This window comes from Zingiber officinale, chromosome 1A, assembly GCF_018446385.1.
Source record: "Zingiber officinale cultivar Zhangliang chromosome 1A, Zo_v1.1, whole genome shotgun sequence".
In the NCBI taxonomy this organism is placed as follows: Eukaryota; Viridiplantae; Streptophyta; class Magnoliopsida; order Zingiberales; family Zingiberaceae; genus Zingiber; species Zingiber officinale.
In genome coordinates this window covers 100,182,907-100,191,039 of record NC_055987.1, presented here as the reverse complement: position 1 = coordinate 100,191,039, position 8,133 = coordinate 100,182,907, and the positions used below count along the sequence as shown (strand labels likewise).

The 8,133-nt window shown below is 36.3% G+C and overlaps 1 long non-coding RNA gene across 2 annotated transcripts; it reads right to left on the bottom strand.

The window, feature by feature from the left end:
• Window positions 1–1,188: 1,188 nt before the first annotated feature.
• LOC122027515 lies at window positions 1,189–7,372 on the bottom strand. Of its 2 annotated transcripts, none has more exons than XR_006124434.1 (5): window positions 6,838–7,372; window positions 6,628–6,755; window positions 6,436–6,528; window positions 5,911–6,004; window positions 1,189–1,337 (listed from the first exon to the last, which is right to left on the bottom strand). It is a non-coding gene; the product is annotated as an uncharacterized LOC122027515 (long non-coding RNA). The 2 variants fall into 2 exon arrangements; XR_006124433.1 differs by lacking the exon at window positions 1,189–1,337 and adding an exon at window positions 4,595–4,836.
• Window positions 7,373–8,133: the final 761 nt, after the last annotated feature.

Genomic DNA, 8,133 nt, shown 5'->3' with positions numbered 1-8,133 from the left:
TCATCATTCGGTTGGAAAAAGTTTGTTTTCTCTCTCGCATCTCTTCACAAGGTAAAAGGAGGGGGAAAAAACTTTTTAATTCAGGATAATTATTTTTTCTATTTTTAATCCACCCATGAAATAAACATAGATAAAAAAAATTTAAAGAGGTAGAAGTTAAGAAAAATAAATATAATATAATTTCTAACTTTATAAAATATAACTACATCAAATAAATTTCAATTAAATCTAGTTTAAACCTACTTTATTTTGTCATGTCTACTTGTTAGACTTCGGTTAATCCTAGATTGACTTTTACTCAATAAGCGTCAAACATTTCACAAGATAATATCAAAACTTAAATTTAATATTCAGCAGCTCAAATAATTTAATAGTAAACATCTATTGTGATTAAATATTAATAAAATATTTTTTAATTAATATTTTTATATTTAAAAAAATATCAAAGTTGTATCAACATAACCCGACACTATGCTGAAACCGAATCATTCTAATCATAAATTGAAACTTCAGCATGACTCAAAATTTTATTACACAAATATAATTGTTTCAAACTTGAACCGTAATTTCAGTTAAGTAATGAGACAAACATATACAAAGAAAAACCATTAACCTAGAAAGTGGAACAAATTTGTAAATTTTGAAAAAAAAAAACAAAAAAAAAACATAGGCAACAAGTGAAATCATGGGGCAAAAGAATTATGTTTTATATCTTCTACTGCATGTGTTTCTATATATAGAGCGGAGAGGAATCTATATAGAATTCATAGTGCATTAAAATGAGATATTCATTGAGAAAAACCATTGTTTTAAATCTCAATCCATGCAAGTTGGCACGGAGAAAAGTTTTCATTTTGCTCATAGATCGACAAGCAAGAAGCTCCAATACCTTGATACAACATAATAACATTATTTTTGCAGTTTCACATTTGTTGCAAGCATCTTACATGAGGATGAAATCCTTCCACTTGATCGCCTCCGATCCATTGCAAGCATCTTCTACATCGTCACGAGCATCTTCTACCACCCTTTGTCTATGCCACAAGCTCCTTTTACGACCCTCGATCCAAGCTCAATCATCTTCCATGACATGCTTGTGCTACTAGCTCCTTCCACGACCCAAAACACTCGAGTGGCGAAAGGGAGCATCTAGTATTCGCAAGAAGCCTGCAAGGGAGCTGCAAGTCTCAAAAATGTCTCCTCTAAATAAGCCTTTTCCTCTTCTTCTTTTCCCTATTGTTCATTGGAATGATCACCACCACTTGTTGGCACAGTCGAAACGACACGGTATTGTCGCACCTTGAGAGTATATTTGTCCGTCAAATCGGATGGTACCCCTAGTGATAATGCAGTAAGCAACGATATTGAACTCGATCCATTTAAAGTAAACATCGATGCAAAATAGAAACTCACTAACTTTTTAAATGTTGATGCGTATATATATGTATGAACATATGAACATACTAAAACGAAACAAAACTAAACAAGGTAAAAATTATTACAATTTTACCAAAACTCAGAGTCGATATGCAACACAAAAAAAAAAACTGAATCACAACAACATAAAAATGAAACTCGATAACTCAAAGTCAAGCAAGACTGGGAAGCATTGATCTTTGAGAGATACTAGGGTAGTCAACAAAACATGTCCTCTATCTGCTAACCTAGAAGTCAAAGAAAAGCAAAGGGTAGTGAGTACAAAATACTTAATGGGTATAAAATAGATAATACATAATACTATATATAAGAAGATCAAACGAAGCAGTCTCAAATAATGTTACTTACTAACAAAAGTAAGAGTAAGAACACCAACATAGCCATCTACAAATATGATCAACCAGGTATAACCAATAAAATCAGGAGTACAAATAGTACATTACCATACTAATCCATTCTAATACCTTGAGAAATCCTAAATGCTAGGGAATAAGGTTTCCTTGTAAAACTACATGATAATCTACTTCTAAAGTAGATAATCACTACTTTGTGGTTTATAGTCCCACACTGACTAGCTTTGATGGGTGCTATTGGGTTCTATTATCGGTGGGAAAAGAATATTGTAACTAGGGCTACTTTGGTTGAGAAGATGAGAGACAAAGGATGTAGTTTAGTGGTAGGATAAGAAAGAGTGGGGAGAAGGAGAAGAAGAAGAGAAGGGTGGTGTGTCAGGTGAAGTTGTTGGCGCATGGAAGAGGGCGGTGTGTAGCGATGGGAGCTAGGCACGTGGAGAAAAAAAAAAGAATGTTTTCTTAAAAATATCCTAATTTATTTTAAATAGATCAAATCTATTTAACTTATCATTTAGTTTGGTCATAACTAGGCCAAATCAATTTCAGCTTGAATCAATGTATTCGTTATCTCTAGGACTAACAGTTGAATTTAATTCGCACCTAATCCATTTAAATTCAACGCTCTCATTTTGTATTCCATAATTCAATACATCTATATTTTATTTATTTATTTTTCAATCAGGATTTTTTTCATTACTTAATTATTTTGATAGGGATGCAATATTAACAAAATCAAAAACTAATAATTTTTTTTTGAAAAAGTTAGTGGGGATGGATCCCACCCTAGTCCAAGGGTGGCTCCGCCCTTGACCCTGATAGTCTTGGAAACCGATGTTGATTACACACAACAATATTAAATACCCAAGGACGACACCTCAGTCATGCGACTGATACGTGATCTCGCATATCATCCGTTTTAATGATCCTTGTCTCTTCTAATGGTTGGCACAAGAAGTGCCATGAGGGACAAGGACATGTTAGTTTGTTACTCCACCACATGACAACTTAGCACCTGGACCTTTTGCCATCGACTTCGACAAAATACAATAATCTAATTCGTTAGACTAACATCTCCTTTGATTATACACAACACGGGTGACTTGTGATGTGGCTAATGTTATCTACTTCCACGTGAGCTCGTGGAGTCTACGGTCATGCTGAGTTATCAGTCAAATCGCATGTGATGCAACAAATGTTATTGCTTCCACGTAGCTTTTCCTCGACCGAACGTGATTGATAAAAGTGCAAATAGAGGAGGCCTAGTCACCATCAAAGAGGTCAAAGAGAAGTCCATTCTCATGGGCACAAGTATGCACACATGCACAATCACTAATATAATTCTCCTTCCACTCTTCAACCTTTAGTGGTATCATACTAACTTAGATGTCGGAAAGATTATACTAAGAGGAGTGTATTCAATCAAGAGATTGAATGACTTTCATTAATTTTTTTAATGATAGACTTTTGTGTAGTTGGTAGATTTTTATTGACTTTTATAGAATCTCATATAGTTATGAAAAGAATTCCATGGAGTTCTATAGATATTTTGGCAAGACTTTTATAGACATTTGTAAACTTTATGGAAACTTGTATATTTAAGGAGGTGTATTCAATCTTGAAAAAACATAAGTGGTCATGGTTTCGCATGATATTTATTTTCAAATAAAACCTAAAATACCTAATTAAATTTATTTTTTTAATAAAATAATAAATTGCATATTTGTCCATATTTTTTTCAACTTTTTATATTTTTATTTTGTTTTCGGTAAAAACAAAGAGAGGATAACGTCTCAATTTGTAATTTTTTAAAAAAAAACTTAATAATATAATTTTAAATCTAACAATATTATAATAATTTTAAATATTTTTATTTACAAATTTAATCTAAATTATCATGAAAAGTTAGTCAACCCTTTAATTTGATCAAATTTTTAATAAAGTGCTGAAATAATAAATTTGATTAGTAATAAAATTAATAATAATATTATTACTTTGATGAGTAATAATATTATAAAAATAAATAAATATAAATATATTAAATTTATTTACGAATTTTTAAGATTTAAATAAATTTTATAGAAGATTTTTAAGATCTAATTTCATTAGACTTTATTAAATTATCTATTAATTAAGTTGAGAATTAATTTGATTTATTAATATATATTTTATATTAAAACCTAACGTCTCAAGTTTCTCTTCCCTGTACGCATAGTGCTACAATCCAAATCGACTTTGACTTCGACCTGCTCGCAAGTAGCCAACGGAAACATCACTGACCACCTCAAATAATTTTCCTCTTTCTGACGCACCGCAAGCTTCACCTGATGACGCTCCTCATTGTTTCCCATCACGAGCAACCGGAGAAAATTCTCCACATGTAGCCTGCCGCCATGAGCCACCGCCGAAGAAAAAGTTGGCGTTCAATTCCGACCGTTTCGATCCATTATTTTGCTGTTATAATGTCAGAAAATGATGTTTCAAAGGACTCTCAGCGTCGCATGAAATGCATGCTGAGAGGTTGATGCAGGCCGCTAGAGGTTGAATGTCACGCCGTGAAGAGTCCCAGCCAGAGAAAAATCCTGCTACATCCCCCCCTGTAGTAGTGACAATCTGAATCATTTCTACATCCACAGATATACATCAGTCACACACAGCTGGAACAGCCCACTCGGCTGTAACAACAATAAATACAGCCATGCAATTATATATATATATATATATATATATATATATATATATATATATATATATATATATATATATATATATATATATATATATATATCTAACAGCCCAGCGGAAACTATAGAAAAACCATTACAAACAAAAAATAAGACTGCTAGCCACTAGACTTACACAACACCACAAATAATACAAAACACCACATCAAAATACTCCGGAACCAAAACCTAAATTTACATTGCTAAGTAAACCAAAAGCATAGACCAAATAAAGTACAAATAAAAACCATAAACAGGTCTTCGGATGTGACGTGAGAACTGGCAGACATGATACTCCAAGCGACGCCAAAAAATCTACCTACTACCTGAAATAGAAATAGTTTAATGGTGTGAGTTCAAAGAACTCAGCGAATAACAAGCTGACATATCTAGTAAGATATAACTAACAGAAATAAACATAGAGTTACAGTCTTCTGATCAATAATAAGAAATGCAAACTGAAAAGATGATAGAAGAAGAACTGTGCTCACCAGGACCTCCTATCCATATGTAAGGGTCGTCAGACCAGATATATAATGTCTCCTGTATGCATGTCAATCATATGCAATACTAAAATGCAGCAAATAAAGTGCAGCAATCACAAACAATAAATGTCATCAATGCAAAATGGTGCAAAATGACATGTGTCACCTCTGACGCCAGTCAGTCATCTCACACGCGATGGTGAGACTAAGTGGGTAGGGCTATGACAACTGTGCACTCTGTCATCACTGCTCCTGAGTAACCGAGTAGACAGGATGTTTTCAGAGTACACCTATCCTCCTACCCCAAACAGAGTGGGGGAGTGCAATGCTCTCATGTCCCTGAGTCAGTCCAGAGGAGGGATCCCTAACGTGCTACCACGCTGCGTCACGCTATCCATGAGTGGACCAATGGAGCACTGACAGAGCAACTGCACACACCTTGTTTGATGTACCACTAACCTATGAGTGGTTGTGTGTGCAGATCATGTAACTGGTGATGTGCTCAATAATAATGGAGCCGACAATCACACAACATGCAATCATGCAAGATGGTGCATGACACTAAGCATGTAAATCCTAACCATAATCACCTCCACACAATAGGTACCAGACAGGAAAATAAATCATACCATGACCTAGGTATCACCGATCTAAGTACAAACGCCAGATAATAAAATCCAAAAAACTAGTCTTATACTCAGTGAAGCCTAGTATGTCACTTCCTCTAGAACTAAGGTACACATGGCAATAATCAAAAGATATAAACATGGATGCATAACAAGAAACAAACAGAATATACTATAGGTATCAAATAGTGACATACCAAGGGCAAATCTAAGCATTATCATTGCTACTAGCTATAAATTACTATGCATATCAAAATGACAATATCATAAAAGATAAGTCAAGAGATACTTGTCTTTATCGTAGATCGTGCCAACATAACTCCACATCAAAACGATCGTCTCAAACTACCTCCACGTCGGGATACTCGTCTTGAATCAACATCCTACAAATCACATATTGTATAGTTTAGCTAATCACTTCTACAACAATTAGCCAAACTTCAAGACCTAAACTAATAGGGGAAAACCCTAATCGAAACGATCATTAATTAACACTAATTAATGATAATCCAATAATCCTCAATCAACCAATTGTTTCATCTTCCAATTCAAATTCATATCTAACTGAACCTAGCATCATGAATCATTTAATTCATTACAAATTGATCACTAATCGGATCTTATCATAAATCATTCTAAATCCACTAATCACTAATTATCCAAGTAACAACATATTATAAAATCTCCAACATAATATGATGTCTATCCATATCCATCCCAGCAATAGATCACATCTAAATAGAATTAGAACACCTAACCATTCCACAACTAGAATTAAATCTAGTTCGTATTCGAAATTACCTCCACAACTTACCCAATTCCAAAGTTAACAGCTCACAATCGAAGGTTCACTGTCGAAACACGATGACCAGAGCCATGGATCGCCGGTGCATAATGCTGGTTGAAGCTACAAAGACCGTCAAATAACAAATCACCACCCCCTACATAAAATGGAAACCAGCTTGCTACAAAAGGTCACTACCAATCTGATACTAAGTATCCTTACCCCAATGTCGCTTGCTCTCCTTCTCTAACAGTGGGTTATGATGGCTGGAGAGGGGTGATGCACAAAGGAGACCTTCGACTTCTTTCTCTTGGCATGGCAGTGCACGGGAATAGCCCAATTGCCTTCACCTGCAATGACGACGATGGATAGATCAAGCAACAGTGAAAGATTCCGAGGTAGATGTCGGCATTAGGAAACTAGGGCACTGACCAGAGGGTACTCGGAGAAGAAAAAACGTCGGGGCAATTGAACAGATCACTGCATCAGGTGGCGCTTAGCCCGGCGTCGGTGGATCAGGAGCTAGAACACAGCCAAAAGGCTGGTGACCTCGGGCAAGATCGAGAGGAGTCCGACGGCTAAATCTCACGACAGCGACGACTACGGCATCGCTGATCTAGACTCATGTGGAGGAGGCAATGGCGTCGGGCGTTGGCATAGATCGACTACAAAGTTCTGCCGGAAAGATGGGCTCGAATGCTCGGCTCTCGGTGAGTTCTTGGTGTCCGCAGCTAGGGCTGGGAATGCGGTGGCCAGCGTCGACAATTGGGAGGCACGACGAGGGTGGATCCAGAGAGGGGCGATGACCGGATCTACGCCGCTTATGAAGGGGAAGGGAAGACGTCGACGGTGAACCGGAAGAGGAGAAGCTTCGGTGGCGAGGAGAAAAGATCGGGAAGAAGAAGAGGAGAGGATTGAACGAAGAGGAGAAGAGAAGAGGGATCGGGATTTAGAATGAGGGAATTAGGTTTTATATATATATTTAACTTAGGTTTAATTAAATAAATCATAAGTTAATTTCTTAATCAACTCTCATTAAAGGGGTATTCCAAACAGACTTTTCACAAGCCTATTCATCCCCCTTAAACTTATAATACGAGTTCCGAAAAATTCTAAGAAAATTCTTAAAAATTTCTAAAAATTTCCTTATGGTTATTCGTCCTTTTCGGTATTTTACATTCTCCTCCACTAATAAAAATTTAATCCCCAAATTTCATAATTTACCATAAGCAAGTAGTAACAGTATAAATGCTAAACTAAAATCTAAACCACATATCTCAAGTTAAAAGATGGGGGTATCGAGTTCGGATCGTATCCTCGAGCTCTGAAGTAGCCTCCTCGTCAGAATGATACTGGCATCCGACTTTAACCAGTTGAATAGTCTTGTTCCGCCACTGACGCTCCTTGTAGTCCAGAATCCATACCAGAACTTCCTCGTAGGTGACATCAGGCTGAATGGGAATTGATATATCTGACAAAATATGTATTGGACGGATACGTATCTCCTCGGCATGGACACATAGAATACACCGTGAATGCCTGCCAGCGATGGCGGTAGCGCCAGACTGTAAGCTACTGCTCCAATTCTCTCCAAGATCTAGAAAGGTCCACAATATCGTGGAGCTAACTTACCTCGAAGGCTAATTTGGGTTGGTTCTCTGTTCAGCATAACTCTTCTGACAGTTATGTGCTTCTAACATCCTCCGCCTAATAGTGTGAACTAACTCT